Here is an 18814-nt window from a genome sequence, read left to right as displayed (position 1 = left end):
AATTGCTGTTTTACAGATGAGACAGACTGAAATTAAGTGACTTGCCCAGGGTCACACAGCCAGCTGAGGATGGATTTGAATTCCAGGGTTCCTGACTCCAAGTTAGAGACTCTATTCATTGTACCACAGAGCTGCCTCCTTGTGGTAGTAGCACCTATTTTCTTTTCTTCTTTATTTTTTAGGCAATTTGGATTAAATGACCTACCCAAGGTCACAAGCTAATAAATGTCAGCTGCCCCTAAAACTTTTTTGAGGCAATAAGGGGTTAAGTGAGTTGCCCAGGATCACACAGCTAGTAAGTGTTTGAACTCAGGTCCTCCTGACTCTAGGGCTGCTGCTATACCCACCGTGCCACCTACCTGCCCCTTACCCATTTTCTTTTTAGACCAAACCTGTGATTGGTATAAGAAATTCTTATTGAGAAAAAGATTGACACATACTCTGCAAATTATAGTGTTATCTAACTCAAAGGTAAAGTGAGTTGCCTGAAGTCATACCTATTATGTGTCAGAGATGAAAGTCGAACCCAAATCTTCTCTGCTCTCTAACCATTATACCATGCTGTCTCTAAGATAGCTGAGACTCAGAGAGGTGAGATTAGAGAGTGTTTTAAAGAGGCAAATAGAATAGTAAAGGGACTCAGATTCATGCCATTTGAGAATTGGATGAAGGAATTGAGGTTTTAGCCTAGAGAAGACCAGGTGGGAGAAGACTATTGCAACCTTTAGATATTTGAAAAGTTATTATGCAGAAGTATTTGACTGGTTCTGTTTAGCCTCAGAAGCACAATCTGAAGCAAGGGGTGGAAGCTGAAAAAGCCAAATTTAACCTTATTGCAAGGGAAAACCTCCCATTGATTAGAACTACCCAAAAATGGAATGTTTTTTTTTTCTGTAGGTTGTGAATTCATCCTCACTGGTAGTACCAGGCAATGGGATAAATAAAAATTTTTCAGGTATATTGGAAAGTTTTGTCCAGGTACAAATTAGACTAGCTAGCCTTTGGCATCTCTCAGAGACCTGAGATTGTCTAATTCTGTAATTCTTCCACAGCCTTACTCACAGTCACCAGGGCTTTCTAGCCTAGGAGGGCTTCCTGGAGCTTGTGTTCCTTTGCTTTGGATTTTGAAAACCTAGGGTCACTTACATGGCATGACAAAGACATTAGCCTATCTATCTCTCCAGATGGTGTTAGGAAAGGTGTTGTTTGAACCTGAACGTGTTTTTGAAATATGAATTATTATTCTTGTAGAGTATGATGTCCATCCATGTATGATAGTAGACATCTATAATTCCTGCTACCTTGGGGAGGCCAAGACTGGTGGATAGCTTGAGTTGAGGAGTTCTGAGCTGCAGGAGTGCTAAACTCACCCGCTAAGCTCCTAACTCAAGCTTTAATTGCCAGCACCTTTCATACTCTCCTCTCCTCTCTGATTGAAAGGCTGGCAGGTGAAGTACCAAACTCCTCCCAATGCCTTTCTTTATAAAGGGCAGGAATTGGTTTCATTCACTCTACTTAGCCTCTGCTGTCCTGCTTGGTTTCAATCTCCACAGAACAAGATGCTCCTATGTCAGACAAATACCTCCTCAATGTAGTCCCTGATGTCCAATGCCCCTCTTCCCGTCCTCTTTTTGTATGTTGTCTCTCCCTTCAGATAGTAAGCTCCTTGAGGGCAGAAACTGTCTTTCTTTTTATTGTTTCCCCAGCACTTAGCACAGTGCCTGGAACATAATAAGCAATTAATAATTATTTACTGGATTGGTTTGGACCAGTATGGTGAGCTTAGGGAGTGGGCAGCCATAGGAAGGGAAAACTAGCCCAGTTATAACTGACATCAAAGTTTATCTGCTGAATAAAAGTGGTATAGGGACCACAAATGGTCTTTGGACTTCAAGCCTGGTGATGGAGAATCTCAGGCTCAAAAAATATGCTGTCTATAATAATTGTAAGCAGCTAATATCTGACTGGAATACTTTAATGAAAGGGAGATCAATCCCATGTACTTCTCTGAGTGAACAGGTGTCTCATCTCTCCCCCGTCATATTTCCTCTTTTCCAATTACTCTGAGGCAGCTTATGCAAAATGTCATTTCTCAGTGTTCATATTTTATTGGAAACAAAGTGGCTTTGATTCAATTGTGCCAGCATATTTCTAGCTCAAAATGCTCCCTCTGCTCTCTGTCAGCCTCAATGGGGATAGCGACAATTAAAAAAAACAGCTGCCTTCTCACCATGGGTCTTTGTGCAATCCTACACATTAGAAAACAAAGAGGGATCTACAGACCAATTTTCCAAATAGGATTATAGGATTTAGAGCTGGAAGGACCAGTAGAGGTCAATTGGGCCACTGACCATATTTCAGGGAAAGAAACTGAGTCCTAGAGTGATTGTGACTTGTTTGAAGTCAAACTTAAAATCAACTGAATATTCTTGTAGTGCATTACTCTTTATATCCTCAACTCCAGTATATCTAGGGAGTCACAATTTTCTCATGTGTCAATCAATCAGTCAACAAGCATGTATTAAGTGCTTACTTTGTTCTAGGAGCTGTGCTACTGAGGGAAAAAAGAAAGGAAAAAAAGAAAAACAACTGTCCCTGCCTATAAGGAGTGTACATTATAATGTTGAAGACAACATGTAAATAACTAGATTATACATTATGTATGTGTGTGTGTGTGTGCATGCATGCATGTGTTTGTGTATGTGTATATGCACAGAGATTATATAAAGGTAATCTGAGAGAAGGTGGGGAGAGATAGGAAAAGCCTCCTGCAAAAAATGGGATTTAAGATGAATCTTGAAAGAAGCCCAGAAGAATGAAGCAGAGTTGAGGGCGCAAGGCATTCTAGGCATGGGGAGTAACAATTACAAAGTCATGGAGATGGGAGATAAAGGATTGTGTTAGAGAAACTGCAAGTAGACCAATGTGGCTGAATCATAGTGTGTTTGAAGGGAAGTACAATATAAGGAGGCTGGAAAGGTAGGAAGGGGTCAGGTTGGGAAGGGCTTTAAAAGCCAAATGGAAGACTTTTATCTTTTATCATAGAGGTGACCACTTGGACCTCATTGATTGGGAAAGGGGTGTGTGCGCATGACTTGGTCAGACATATGCTTTAGGAAAATCATTTTGGTATCTGAATGGAGAACAGGTTGGAAAGAGAAGGAACCTGAGGCAGAGAAACCAGTTAGAAAGCTATTGCAGGTCCAGGAGAGAAGTGATAAGGGCCTGAACTAGTGAGACAGACACATAGGAGATGTTGTGAAAGTAGAAATGACAAGATTTGTCGATGGATTGGGCAGGTAAGGTGAATGAGAGTGAAGAGTCCAGGATGACATCAAGATTGTGAACCTCGGTGACCTCGAGGATGGCTGTGCCTATCACAGTAATGTGGAAGGTCAGAAAAGGAAGGGGAGAGGGGGAGAAGAGTTCTGTTTTAAACATGGTACAGCTGAGATGCCTGAGATGAAGAACATGTAATTCAAGATGTCTAAAAAAGTAGTTGGAGATATCCGTCCATTGCTCAGCAAAGATATAAGGATGAGAGAGAGAGAGAGAAAGAGAGAGAGAGAGATGTATATAGATAGAAATTATCTAACTAGAAATGATAATTGAACCCATGGGAGATGATGAGATAACCAGCTGAGACATAAATGGAAAAGAGAAGGTGGCCTAGGACAGAGCCTTGAGGTACAGTTAAGGTTAGTGTAAAATACAGCAAACAAATATCTGTCTTGATCATCTCAATGTGGCATAGTAGATGTAGCCTGAACTGATTGAGGAGATGGGAGTTTGCTCACTCAACCCCTCTGAGCCTCCATTTCCTTATCTTTAAAATGGAGATACTAATACTTGTAATACCTATGTCACAGGCTCCTTGTGAAGATCAAATGAAATAGTGTGTATAAATGCTCTGCACATGTGAAAGCATTCGTGTCAGTTATTATAATTTCCTACATCATAATCATGTAAGAGTAGAAATGAAGCTAGAGGTCATCTAGCCCAGTCACTCCATTTTACAGAGCCCCCAAACAAGAATTGACTTGTTTAAGATCATGCAATGAGTGGCAAGGTCAGCATTTTAACCAGACTCTTCTAATCTAGTGTTCTTTCCATTCCACCAGGTGGTTGTTGTTTAGACGCTTCAGTCATGTCCAACTCTTTGTGACCTCATTTGGGGTTTTCTTGGCAAAGATACTGGTGTGGTTTGCCATTTCCTTCTCCAGCTCTTTTTATAGGTGAGAAGACTGACACAAACAGGGTTAAGTGACTTGCTTAGGGTTACACAGCTAGTAAATGTCTGAGGCCAGATTTGAACTCAAGAAGATGAGTCTTCCTGACCTCAGATCCAATACTCTACCTGCTATATCACCTAGTTACCCACTCCACCATGACTGCCTGTCTAAGTGTTATTTCCTTAGATCATAATGATTTAAAGTTTTCCATTTGGCATATCTAAATATGTGGGATGCCTTCTTTTCTTTTCTTCTTTCCCTCTGCCTTCCCCTCCCTTCCCTTCCCTTCCTTTCCCTTCCTTTCCCTTCTGTTCCCTTCTCTTCCCCTCTTTCCTGCTTACTTTCTTGTGAAAAACAAAACAACTTAGCCTCATTTTCCTCATCTTTGTAAAATGAAGATTTTTTTTTTTTTGCTTTTTGGTGAGGCAGTCAGGGTTAAGTGACTTGCCCAGAGTCACACAGCTAGTGTCAAGTGTCCAAACCTAGATTTGAACGCAGGTTCTCCTGACTCCAAGGCTGGAGCCCTATCCAGTATGCCACCTAGCTTCCCTGAAGATCTTTTTCTTAAACCGTACTCTACTACCTCATCTCAATCCAGAGATAGTCCTGGATTCTCAATGGCTCTTCCAACAGAGCCCAAGTCTCAAAAGGTCCTAGAAAGGCCTCAATCAAGAACAGGACTAATGAGAGCCTGTATGTCCATTACACTAGGGCCAGCCTAGCTCAGCTCGGAGAGGCTCAACAGCAAATGCATGTAAAGATTTGTCCTAGTCTTTATCTTCCTTCTTATTCTGGCTGCATTACTTTGATTTTTGTGAAATCCTTTTTACTTGGATATAATGAAAACCATCTATTTTGCCTTTTTAAATTCTGAGAGCTCCCTTTCACTTGGAATATTCTGTGAAGGCTTCCTGAAGGAGGTAGGATCTGAATTGGACCTTGAAAGAAAGAGATAGATCTCAACAAACAGAGTTTAGAGAGGAAGAAGGCAGTAGCAAAAGCACAAGTATGGGAGAAGTCCAGACAAGAATAGTAATCAAAGAGTATCTAGCATATGAAGGGGAGTAGTATATAATTAGGTTGATCCTGTAGTCTCAGAAACTCACAGGGTTTGTAAGTAGAAGGGATCTTCCAGTCTGTGGAATCCAACCACTTACATGTAGGTAATGGGCAGCGACCAAAAGGCTGTTTGAGAATTGACTTCACTGTAGTGGTACATTAGTGGGGAGAATGGATTAGACAAGAAATAGAATGGAGGCAGAAAGACTGGTGAAGAGGCTATTACAATAACCTGAATGAGAAAGGATGAGGGCTGCAACAGAAGCTTAGAAAAGGGAGGATGTGAGAAATATTGTAGTGACTGAATCATCAGGACTTGGTAACCCATTGTACAGGAGAGGAAATCGGGGACAGGGGTTCTTTACTTAGGGTCTATGAACTTGAGTTTTAAAAAAATATTTTGATATCTTGATTTTAATATAATTGGTTTCCTTTCTCTAGACTTTGACCATTGCTCCTCAGCAGCCCCCTTCTTCCATTGACTAGTTCTTCCCAGAACCTCCACTTTGAGGAAGAGTCCAAACCAGCCATCCTTCATGCTCTGGGCTTTGGAGAGGCTCCTGGAGGGCCTATTACTTCCATTTCCCCTTCTTTTCAGCTGCTTTTCATGTGTTGTCTTCTTCATGACAGCAGGGACTGTTTTTCCTTTTTCTTGTGTTTGTGTCCCTAGCATTTAGTACAGTGCTTGGCACTGTACTAATTCATTAATAAATTAGCACGTAATCAATGCTTGTTGATTTGAACTGACTTGACTTTGTAATTCTATGCATTCCATTTTATGCACTTAAAAACATTCTGAGGATTTCATAGGTTTCACCAGACTAGGATGAAAGGAGTCTATGATGTAAAAAAAGAAAAAGAAAAAACAAAAGCTGTGTCCTAGGATGACCCCCAATCTGGATGGTTGTAAAGGATAGTGGTACCAGGAGCAGAAAGTGGAAACTTAGGGGGAGGAACATATTTAGAGAAGGAAAGTTTGAAAGAAAACAAGCCAGCATGAAGGAAAGCACTTTTACTCTTTTTTAGGGGGGAGGGGGCCAGGTAATCAGGGTTAAGTGTCTTGCCTATAGCCACACAGCTAGTAAGTGTAAGTGTCTGAGGCTGGATTTGAACTCAGGTCCTCCTGACTCCAGGGCCAGTGCTCTGTCCACTGTGCCACCTCACTGCCCTTGAAAACACTTCTTAAACTAAAGTCCAGTATGTACATAAGGAGTGATGGTGGTACTGCAGATGACCATTCGTATTGTCTATTTCTTCTCTTTAATCTCATTTAAGTCCTAAGCCCCCATAGCAGTTTCAAAATGGGCTCTTGCTCTTCTTTCTGGACACTGCTTCTTTGTCCAAGAACTGTCTCTTCTCATCATCTCGCTCAATTTCTCTCCTCTCCCTGGGGAGCCTGAAACACAGGATGCTGGAACTTTTAAGGGGGCTCTGACTGCCCGAAGATGATCTGCAAGATGGACCGAGAACAGATGTCTCCAAAAAGGAGCTAAACAGAGTGATGCATACGTTTGAAAAAGAAAGGAAAGTATCTAAAGTCGTGGGATGAGGGGAGGGAGCTATATCTCCCTAAGATGGAGACATATCACAAAAGCAGCTCCCTCGCATAGGACATAACAACAATCTAGCAAGCAGAAGGCTCTGAGCACAAATTCAGAAAACCAAAGTAGAGGGCTTTGCTGAAGGGGCCTCTCCACTTGACATCTGCACTGTGACTAGCATTCCCTTTGCAGTTGTGTTTCTTGTACTAAGGTCCTCTGATATCCTTCCTTTAGGGCTGATCATTTAATTTCACTCATTCATTCATTCATTCATTTATTCAACAAACTATGTGTAACAGATCAGCAACTTGGACTAAGACTGAATTAGTACAGCATTGTCATCATTATTTTTAAAACAAATGAAACTTTGTGACTTATAACAGATAATGTTGAACTGACCACTTCTAAGTACTTCTAGGTGGAAGTTCTCCAGGACCTCCTTCAATGAATAGAAAGGACTCCTTTGCAATTTGGGCTTTCTTTATGTCAATTTGACTGCTAAAGGACTTCTCAAGAATGCTTAAAAGATAGTTCGGTCTTTTTAGGGAAAGAAATAATACCTTTCTATATCACTTTATCAATCGGTTTGAAGCAGGAATTTCTCTACCTTTTTATATTATGGAACTCATCTCCAAATCATGTTTTTAAATGCATAAAATAAAACATGGAACACAAAAGAAACCAAATATATTGAAATACAGTTAAAGTATTAAAACAAACACATTCATGACGTATGATTAAGAATCCTTGGCTTGAATCCTTTTTTTTCCCCCAGAGATAATATAAAGATAAAATTCTGTCAATCTGGCCAGTTATCACAGATTCCGATTCAGTGGGATCTAAAATAATGAGGTGTGACCTTGCTGATATAGTAGTGGCCTAAGATGGTAAATGAATCTTCAGTTTGCATCCAGGTTATTCTTCAGAATGAATCTGCCCTGTGGTATACAAACAGAAGACCCTGCTTTTCCTGGAGGGAAGAGGAGGACCAGTACCATATAGCTACCTTAGGAAACTCCCTTTTCTCTTGTCCTTAACCTTCTCCTATAGTCATATGCATAACATAGGCAGTCACCAATCTACCAGAGTTTCCTGCCTTGAATGTTCCATCCTGCCAATTACTCACCTCAACATTATAGGTACTTTACAGGCCAGGTACTGCCCTTCTTTCTGCTGTGGATGGCATGGGGACTAGCAGATGGAAAAATGTCCTCTGTTTTGTATTAGATAAATAAAAAGACAGATCAGGCTGCCAAGGCTGCTGGCTTATGCTGTAGCAATACTAGCTTGGATTCTAGCTGCCTCATTCTCCATTTTCTCATGGTTACCCAACAGCATTTTTTGAATGAAGTCTCAACAAAATTCTGAGCACACATGGGGAAAGGGAAATCATCTGATTGTTTGTTAGTGCAAGTAAGAAGTCATGGATTTCTCCAAAGACATAATCTTCACTTGTAGGTCATTTCTACCCAACTCAAATTCTGACTCCTCCATGAAGTTTTACTTGATTCCCTTTCTTTCCTATAAAGGGGGTGATCAGAGGTTTCACATACTAATATCATGAGTTCCCTAGTCAGGGGTGTGATGGAGCTAGCTCTAGCCAGCTTCTGAGAACTATCATTGAAATTTCAGTGTGACTGCATTCAATTCAATTCAGAAGGAACAAAGTTTAGGGAGCTGCTGGAATTCAGAGGTCATGAGGCTTTTGTGGGTTAGCCCGGAAAATTAATTCACTAATTACACCTTGTTCATTTTAGACATAAGCATTGATCTTCGTGCTAGGTCCTGTAGAGGATACAAAGAAGCATAATTCACAGTCCAGCTGAGGAGATGAGAGTCGTACACAAGGAGAATAGAGCATAGGCACTCAGCTGGACAGAGAGGCATGGATCTAGACCTGGAAAGGGCCCTTAACGGTCATCTTGCCCAGTGCCCTCCTTGAGCAGATAGGAAACAGACACAGGGAGGTTGAGTGACTTGTCAAAGTTCACAAAGAGATGGGATTCAAACTCAGTTCCTGAGTCTCCAAGTTCAATGCTGTACACAGTTTACCCCCAAATATTTTAAGTTGTTATTGTTCAGTCATTTCAGTCTTCATGACCTCATTTGGGGTTTTCTTTGCAAAGATGCTGGAGTGGTTTGCCATTTCCTTCTCCAGCTCATTTTACAGATGAGGAAACTGAGGCAAGCAGGGTTAAGTGACTTGCCCAGAGTAACACAGCTAGTAAGTGTCTGAGGCCAGATTTGAACTCAAGAAGATGAATCTTTCTAATTTCAGGTCCAGCACTCTAACCACTGCACCACCTAGCTACCCCAATATGTTATGAGACCTCAAAAAACAGTGAACTCACTAAGACCTAATGTAATCAGAGAAGGCTCCATGGAGGAGGTGAGATTCAACCTGGGCTTGGAAGAGCTAAAGCCAGTGGTACCCAGGGAAATTCAGGCTGCCTTGACCATGAATTCTTTATACCTAGAGCAGCTAAAATCATTCTGAAGGCACCAAGAGGGAAATGTCACAGGAATTATATGGATCATTTTTTTAAAAACAAGTTCTAGAAAAAATTGTGATAAACATCAACTTCTCACTTATAAATTAACATCTTCTAACAAGGAGGCACGAATGACACAGCTTGTATTGAAAGTCTGAAGTGATTCAGATTGGAAACTACAATATAATAATGAAATCATGGGCCACTTTAGGTGATGGTTGGTGCCTTGCACTAAAGCCCCCCCCCCCAGGTTATCCAAGTATTTTTTCTCATCAGAAAACCAATCCTAGAACTAGATAGATTGAGAATTTATCTGCTCTGGGCAGATGAACATACAAATGCCAGACAGAAGGAATTTCAAAGAGAAAGTCACTAGAAGCTGGGGGAACTAGGAAAAGTCATATGCAGAAAGTGGGATTTGAGCAATGTCTTGAAGGAAGCCAGGGAAACTAACAGGCAGAGGTGAAGGGGTAGATCACTCAGGCATGGGGCATTGCCAGCACAAAGACACAGAGAGATTTCTCTGCCCTCATACTGCTTAGAAATCAGGTAGATAGCAAAACATTAGGATTTAGAAATGGAAGAAGTCTTAGAGATCACCTAGTGCTCTAATATTGCCCCCCCCACCTACATCCATTTTAAGGATGAGGAAACTCAGTCTACAAGAGGTGAAATGATTTACCTAAGGTTGTATAATATGTAGCAGAACTCAGGTTTTCTGAATCCAGGTCTAGTGTCCTTTCCATCATAGCACTATATTAATAATGTGTTAATTTTGCTGTGCAGACAGTGAAGGAAAATGTCTCCATGTGATAAAATCACTAGAGAATACTTCTATAAGGAGATGTCAATTAAGCCTCGGGGTGAGCAAAGGCATGGAGACAGCAATAAACTTCATATGTTCTGAGTAACTCCTTTTTTTCTTTCCTTTTTCCCCCAGAACTGATTGCATCCTTTGAATGGGTTTGATACCAAGTTTAAAGCCAGTGAAATTAGGATCTGAAATGAGATCCAGGTCCTTGTGCAGGGGAAAGCCCCTGGCCAGAGAATACAAATCAAATCCTCTATACTAGATGATGAGATAATCAAAAGAGGCAATAGAATAAATATCAGTGACCCAGGAAGAATTTTCCAGCAGGATTTGGCTTCTATTGGCTATGAAGACCCATGCCATCAGCAGGAGACTCTGAGGCCAGAAATCAATTCCCTGAGAGTGTCATCCAGGTGAGATGACCCCAGCCATTAATAACATGCCTACTACCCCAAGCAGGCAGGGACAAACACCGCCCCCCCCCCCAACCAACTCAGGCACTTAGCAGTAATTAGAAGTTCTGGTTAATGCTACACTCTTTTCTCATTCAAATGGTGGCCTTCTCTAGCATGGAGTGGGGAGGGAGGGAGGGAGACAGTTCAGAACTTAAAATGTAACAAAAAATAAATAAAAAGAAATTTAAAGAAGAAATAAAATAAAATAAAATAAAATAAAATATGGAGGCTACACCTCCATCTCCAGTGGAAAAACCCTTTGATGGTTGATTTCCTTCAGTAGAATCATTAACTGTCAGAGCTTAAAAGGATTACCTTAGAACACACAATATCACAGCTGGAAGGGTATAATGATAACGTAGTACCCACTTACTCATTTTACTGAGGGAGAGAATTTTTCCCAGGCCCAGAGGAACTATGCCTCAGAGTGCTGAAAAGATAAGTGGATAAGTGGACTATGCCACTCTCAGTGGGCTTCAAAAGATTTTCTTTTTTCTTCCTTGATGTTTTATGAGGTGATACTGCTAATCTTCCACCATTCTTCTCCATCATATTTACTCATATCAGTAATATTGGTATTGTCCTTTGATGCCACATCTCTTCCCTTGGCAAGGAAATCAAATATTTGATGACTGAAGAGATTTCTAGGCTTCTTTGGCCTCCTTGTTGTGACACTTGAGTTACAGTGCTTAAACTTCCTTAAGAAATGTTGGTTTTGTTGTTAAGGTTTTTTTTTTAGCTGTGTCTGACTCTTTGTGACCCCTTTTGGGATTTTCTTGGCAAAGATCCTGGAGTAGTTTTCCATTTCCTTCCCCAGCTCATTTTATAGATGAGGAACTGAAACAAACAGGTTTAAGTGACTTTCCCAGGGTCACATAAGAAATGTTGGTAGTTTTTATCAATAATATTTATTCTATTTATTTCCCATTTTGTGGTATCAATAGCTTGTTAGAATAAGACAAATTAGAATATTTCCTGACTAAACTTTTTAAAGAATATTTTCATGATATATAGACATGAAGCATCTGTATAGTCTATGATATAGTCTTTGACTCTTTTATTTCTTTTTAAAATTTCTTTTTATTTCTTTTTTGTTACATTTTAAGTTCTGAACAGTCTCCCTCTCCACTCCATGCTAGAGAAGGCCACCATTTGACACAGATATAGATAGACAGATATAGAGATAGAGATATGTGTCTATGTATACACATACACATACATACATGTGTATATATATGTTAAACCATTTTTATTTCTATTTCTGTTTCTAAATATTTCTATTTCTCTGGAGGTGGATAGCATTTTCCTTCATAGATACTTTGTAGTCGATTTGAATATTTATAATACTCAGAATAGCTTAGTCATTCAGTTATTTTTCTAACAGTATTGCTGTCACTGTATACAACATTCTCTTGGTTCTGCTCATTTCATTCTTCATTATTTCATGTAAGTCTTTCTGCGTTTTTCTAAAAATCAACCTGCTCATCATTTCTTACAGCACAGCAGTATTCCAGCATAGACTTTTTTATTTTTTAGTTCTGAGATATCTTCAACATTTCTCCCCTATGCCCACCTTCGCATCAAAATTACTGAGTAAAGTACATATATATTAATTTAATTTGAACAGGCTTATTGATTTCTATGTAGAAGTTCTCTATCTATTAATCTCCTGCAATAGGTGTTAGCACATAAAGTACAATTATCTTTATAGGGCTATTTTTACAAATGCTCATTATGAGCACTGCAATATGAGGTGACCAAGTATCTCACGAATGCTATTTTCTGGACACATAAGCAAAGCAGTTTCACCAGTTCCTTGATTTGCCTTTCCAAGGAGTCCCTGTGAGCCATTATTCTATTTAGCTGTAAGTTCCTTTAGGCATCTGTTTCCATTTACAACACACATCCAGTGCTACCTTTTCACTGGGACATGAATTCCCCTATTTGCAACAGAGCTCAGGGCAGGTGACCCAGCACTCTGTCCCTCAGAGCCACATTCCAGAATTTTTCTCTCTTATTGCCTGTAAATCATTACTTTTCACTCATCAGCTCTAGTCCATCTGCATCAGCCATTCTTGTTTCTTCCAGATGCTTTGTGTTGCTTCATTCACTCACACTTCAAGGTCATGTTTAAATGAACAGTGAAACAATATTTTATTTGCTTCCCAGCTCCAGGAGGAAGAGGAGGAGGAGGAGAAGGAGAAGAAAAAGGAGGAGGAGGAGAAGAAAAAGGAGGAGGAGGAGGAGAAGAAGAAGAAGAAGAAGAAGAAGAAGAAGGAGAAGAAGAAGAAGAAGAAGAAGGAAGGAAGAAGGAAGGAAGGAAGGAAGGAAGAAAGGAAGGAAGGAAGGAAGGAAGGAAGGAAGGAAGGAAGGAAGGAAGGAAGGAAGGAAGGAAGGAAGGACCTTTTCATTTTGGGGTGTGATTTGCTTTTTTTTAGTCTCCTATCTCCAGGCCAGGAATGATAGTCAGAAAGTTCAAACTAACAGTACATTTCAACACAGGATCTTGGGAACCACTCTAAGAGAGTCCAACTTCTTCCTGGATATAACTTCATGGACACAGGAAAAGTAAAATTATCATCTCCAGGGCCCTCCCCAGGTCCGCTGTTCATTCCCTGGGTTCTACAAGGCAGGAACAAGGCAACTTCTCACGTGATTTGACTTGAACTGTCTAGGCAGCTCCATATGAGTCAACAGTGTGGTGAGGCCACCAAAAAGCTGACGTGAATTTAGGTTGCATTAAGAGAAGCTTAGTGCCTGGGACTCTTTAGTTCTGCTGTACTTTTCCCTGGTCAGACCATATGTGAGGCATTGTGCTTCAGTGTCAGTTACCACATCTTAGGAAGGACATTTATAGATTAGAGAGCATCCTGAGGCAGACAACTAGAATGGCTATTGAGATAATGCCATAAGACAAGTAATTAAAAGAACTGGAGATGTTTAGCTTGGATAAAATACTTGGGGAGACATGATAGTTGTCCTGAAGTGTGTAAAGAAATGTCATATGGGAGAGAGAATCACAGCTCCAAAGCTGGAAGGGAATTCAAGGGAAGCTGTCAAGTCTAACTCTGTTATGTTCTACTTGTTTCCACAGGCAAAAATCGAAGCAATGTTAAGGCATTGCTCATAGGCAGGAAACAGTTCCTCACAATTAGAACCATCCAAAAGGTGAATGAGTGGCTTCAGGAAGAAATGGTTTCCCTCTGGTTGGAAGTCTTTGACAGGACAGCTACTTAAGATTTTTCTGAGAGGATTCTTGGTCAGGTATGGGTTGGAGTACATAGTCTCTAAGGCCTCTTCTTATTCTGAGGGTGTGTGAAACAGAAACCTAGAATGGTCAAGTAACCTACTCAAACTGCAACAGTTAGTTGCAGACCTAGGACTAGAACCCTTTCAATTACATCCAACAAACATTTATTAATTCCTGCTATGTGCCTGCATCCTAACAGTCTCTCATTCTAGAAACTTGAGTCTTTTTTGGCATTTCCCTTTACCTTCTATATCTCATTACCATCATCTCTCATATTTTAATACCAACATTGTCCTATTAATTCTTCTTTTGAAATGTCTTTTGAATATATCTTTAGGACATTTCCATCTTGTTGATTTTTAGGAAATCGCTATGATGGGCCAGTTTTTATAAGAGCCATCCTGGTGCCCAAAAGCATGGGCCTGGGAGTCAGATTGAAGACCCACCTGTAACTTACACCTGCATATTTTTGGGGTGAATAACTTCAGTTCTCTGCTTCTCAGTTTTGTCACCTGCAGTATGCATGCAACATACTCTCACTCCTGCTTACCTCACAGGGTTGTTGTGAAGATAAAATGAGGCAACAGGTACAAATGTGCTTTGTAAACTGTAAGGGATTAAAAGAAAGCTATTATTATCCACAATAATACAACATCCATTGTCATTATAATACTCCACTTTGAACATAGATGGGTTTAGCCCCAAGTCAGGCAGAAAATTAGATCACTCCATTCCTTGAGCTCTGCTGTTCCTCACAGTTGGACTCCATTTGTCCCCTCGTGCACAGCTTATTTACCTGCCTCACAGCTTCACCTCTTTCCCCTCAACCAGATTCTCGCACGAAAATAACACCACCTGGAAATTCTTTCTGCAAGAACTGTTGTCACCTTTCACGTGGGGATACATAGTTCTTTTCTTGTAGGCTGGAAAATATATCTCTTTGAGATGGAAACTTCTCGATGATGGAAAAAAAAACCATTGATTCCTCTTTGGGAGAAAGACAGTGTGACCATTTAAAGCAGAAAAGTAACTTAAGGGGGTAACTAATATATTTATGTGTGTGTGTGTTCATTTAACAGATAAGAAAAGACAGAAGAAAAGTGGATGTGCAAAGACTCCATGGCTAGTTAGGGGGAGATATATCCCAGGGCTCTGTCCACTATGCCAGGCTATTTGTCTGCCAAAAATAGGGTTAATAGAAGAGTGGCATAGCAGGCTAGGATTTGGGGGAACAGAGGGAAACTGAAGGAAACCTTTTCTAAAGGTTGTCAGACAATATTAGCTTTTGTATCTGACTTGTGCTAAAATGAATCTAAGGAAAGAGAATAGATTTTAAAGCAGAAATATCTTAGATATCAGCTGGTCCAACTCTCTTATTTTCAACTGAGAAGAGAAGTTTATTATTTTACAGGTAAAAAGGAGAAGCACCTCACCCATGCTCACACAGGAAGCAAAGCTGAGGCTTCAAGATTGCCCACCTACTCCACACTCAGAGCCCGCTCTACCACGTGAGATTCTGCTATTGGACCCTGTGCCTTTGGGCAAGTCAACTTAACCTCTGTGTGCCTCAATTTCCTCATATGTGAAATGAAAGAGTTTATCTAGATGCCCTCCAAGGCTCTGAGACAAAGTTCTAAATCAACAGTTTTATGTCTCCTTGCCTAAGGCATATACTAATTCACAGAAATGTTTTCACTTTTCTGCTCACCTGAAAGTGAGCTTTCTAATTTTGGAAAAGTGCTTTTGAGCTTTTGAGGGGTGGGGTAAGGGTTAGAGCAGAGGTGGTACTTCTAGGCCACATGTGGCCCTCTAGGTCCTCAAGGCTCTTTGACTGAATCCATGTGGCCTGGAGGCCACAAGTTCCCCACCCCTGGCCATTAGAGTGTCATAAAGAGTTTTGTTGGATAGAAGTAGTTGCAGCATTTTTGGTTAAGGGGATTATATGATCCCACCACAAAACAGCATCATGTCCCCAATGTCCAGACTGATGACGAGTCCAATACTCAATTCTGCTATTCTTAAGAGTATCAACATGGATATTCAGTTCAGCAGAGAATATAAAATGCCTCTGATGGGACTAATGTACCCCACAGTCAATTCTATGTGGTGGAAGGCATCAGCAAAATTCTTTCATTGATCCTGACCCAAAGTAGAAATTCTTTATTTGTCTAATTCTGTTCTCTCCAGGACCCAGTCAACTCAGCCAAACCCACAGTAACTGCCCAAGAATCAATAAAAATAAAATTGTCATCCATTCCATCCCTCAAGGCCCTGTCACAGGTCGGGTACATAGCCTGCAGTTTGGCCCACTGCAAAGACTTGCCAGGACCACCATCCCTTATGGTGCTCCAGTTATTGTCGTCACAGTGGCAGAAGTCCGATCACATACACCTTTCTCATAATGGGCAGACCTGTCAATGACCCAAAACTATCTTCTTCAAAAGCTAGATTCTCATGTGCCAGAGCTTATTGGGCTAGTGCAGGAGACAAAGCACTGAGTCTTCCGGTCTCAGGTCTGGCAATATCACACGTTCATGAAGAGCACTAACGCCTCAAGAGCCTAGGTGAGCACAACAGTGGATGCCCAGTTCCAATTCACAATGGAAACTTTCTGTATCTTATGCATCTTTTTAAAGGACCCGTCTCGCACTTTGTGACAAGCAATATCCTAATGCCTCCACTCATGCAGGAGTGTTTTTTTTTTCTCAAAAGATATTGAGACAGTCCTTCAGATTTGTTTGGCTCACAGGATGGAAGGTTCCGATTGCTGACATCACTTCTTCATTACCTTAGTATAAAGCAGCCTTGAGGAGCTGGTGCTCTTAGACGTCTGGCTGGTTAGTTATGTTTGGAGCTTCACTCAGTGGAATCACCTCGAAGGGTTGTTAATGCTCTTCCTTGATTATCCTTCTGCTATGGCTAGGTCAATCTCCTTCTGTTAGCTATTAAATGATGTTTAAGTATTTTATTTTATTCCAATATTGAACCTAAACTATGAATGACTGGCCTTAGTAAGGGCCAGCCCAGAATAACTGGTGTATTCTTAGAGAACTGAAATATAATAGACTCATTGATTTTTTGTTTTATTTTTATTTTTTTAGTCCAATTCTATTTTCAAGTCCACATTGTTTCCTGCCCACCTCCCTTCTTTCCCCGTTGAGAGAGCAAGAAAGAACAAAACCCCTCTTATAAACATGTATAGTCAAGTAAAACAAATTTCCACATTGGCCATATTTTTTAAAAATGTCTCAAACTGTACCCAAAATCACCTATCAGGTTGTGGGTGGTATGTTTCATCACCATCTATAATTGTGGTGGTCACATAATGAGCTCATTAAAATGAAGGATAGGCAGTGCAGAGGAAGATGAGCTTGGATTGCCCTTTGGTGGCACTCTTGATGATTGCTTACAGTAAGTCACACTCCACTCCTGGGAGATTAAGGAATAAGCCTGTGGCAATTCTTCAAGAAGAGAACAATATATTCCCTGTGTCCTTAATAACTAACTATCCTCAGAAGATAATTGAGATAAACTCCGCTTTATTGGGCCTTCCGGTCTAGTAATTAAAGCCTCCTCCAAGTGCCACCACAGCATCCCTTCAGAACTCAGTTTACCTCAAATCAGCTCCAAGGACTGAACTGAAGAGGGGAGGGATGCAGGGGTGTGGGTGAGGTAAGGGGGCGTTGGAGGAATGGAGAAAGAAAACATTCCCCTCATTAAAGGACAAATTCGGAAGAGCTAATAGTGTTCAGCCTTTCCTAGCATTGGATTACTTTTGTGTTACTAATGGTCGTCATCACCCATTTGCCTCAGAAAAGGCCTTCTTTTCCCTTCCCGGCTTTAAGGAGTCATATTTCTGTAAATTCTTTGGCTCTGAATAGATTTTAGAAATCGAAATGCAGTTGAACCAGCAATCTTCAGTCCTGTAATTGTGTATGAACATAGCCAGTTATTGTAAGGACCCTGCCATTGAAAGAAAACAAGCCAAAGGATATTCCTAGAATTTTAGGATTGTCTAACAACTATGCTGAAGAAACCATTTGAATTTTGTTTGTTTGTTTTAACTCTAGAATTTCAAAGACCAACAACAATTTTTCCACAAAGATTTTATTGTGATTCATTGATCCAAGCCATGGTGGGGGGGGAATACTTAAAAGGACAAATCTAAATTCTCTCTGGGAGCCCAGGGACATTTCTGGAACCTAGAATATGTGTCATGTCCTGAATTAAATCAAAGCTGTGAGTTGAGGAATAAAGCTTCTTTAATTGAGATAATAGGGTAACAAACCTGCCACCCTGGGGATGTCCCATGAATGCATGGATTTCCCAACCAAAAGATGCTTTTAGGAGGGGAGGGGAGGAGGTAGTATGAGGTAGCAACACCTGGTCATGAGACCTTATATGGCCCTTGGCAATCCAGGCAAGGAAAACCACTTCTTTCTGGCTGTTTTTTTGTTTATGCCATGAATCCCAACGGAAAGGGGCAAGGACATTAGAAGCTGAGATCCAGCTTAAGCTTTTTTACATGGAGAGGTCCATTGAACTATAAAAGATTTGGTATCACCCATACATGGACCTGATTGCTAAGACCTGGGACTCAGACCTTCCTGGGACTCTCCTGGATTAATCCACTCCTTCAGGGAACAGCTACATCGTTTTTTCTCTTTCTCCTTTAAGTCTATCTGTATCAGGCTTCTTGAATACCGGTGGTCAGGGCTGACCAGCAACAGCTCTGAAATCATGTAAGTCCTCTAGAAGACCATTAAGGACCTTACCACTAAAGGGCTAAACTCTGATTCATCAAAGTGTAGCATGAGCAATATCCTAATCCCTCCCTCCATTTAGGCTAGTAAATTAGGCTAGAATTTCCTTAAAAGATATTGAGATATTCCTTAATATTTAGTTGGCCCAGGGACCTAAGGGATCAGACTGTTAACATCACTTCTGTATTACTTGTACAAAGGTGGACAGATA

This window comes from Phascolarctos cinereus, unplaced genomic scaffold (genome assembly GCF_003287225.1).
Source record: "Phascolarctos cinereus isolate Bilbo 61053 unplaced genomic scaffold, phaCin_HiC Scaffold_2;HRSCAF=192, whole genome shotgun sequence".
Taxonomy (NCBI): Eukaryota; Metazoa; Chordata; class Mammalia; order Diprotodontia; family Phascolarctidae; genus Phascolarctos; species Phascolarctos cinereus.
This window is presented reverse-complemented; position numbering follows the sequence as displayed.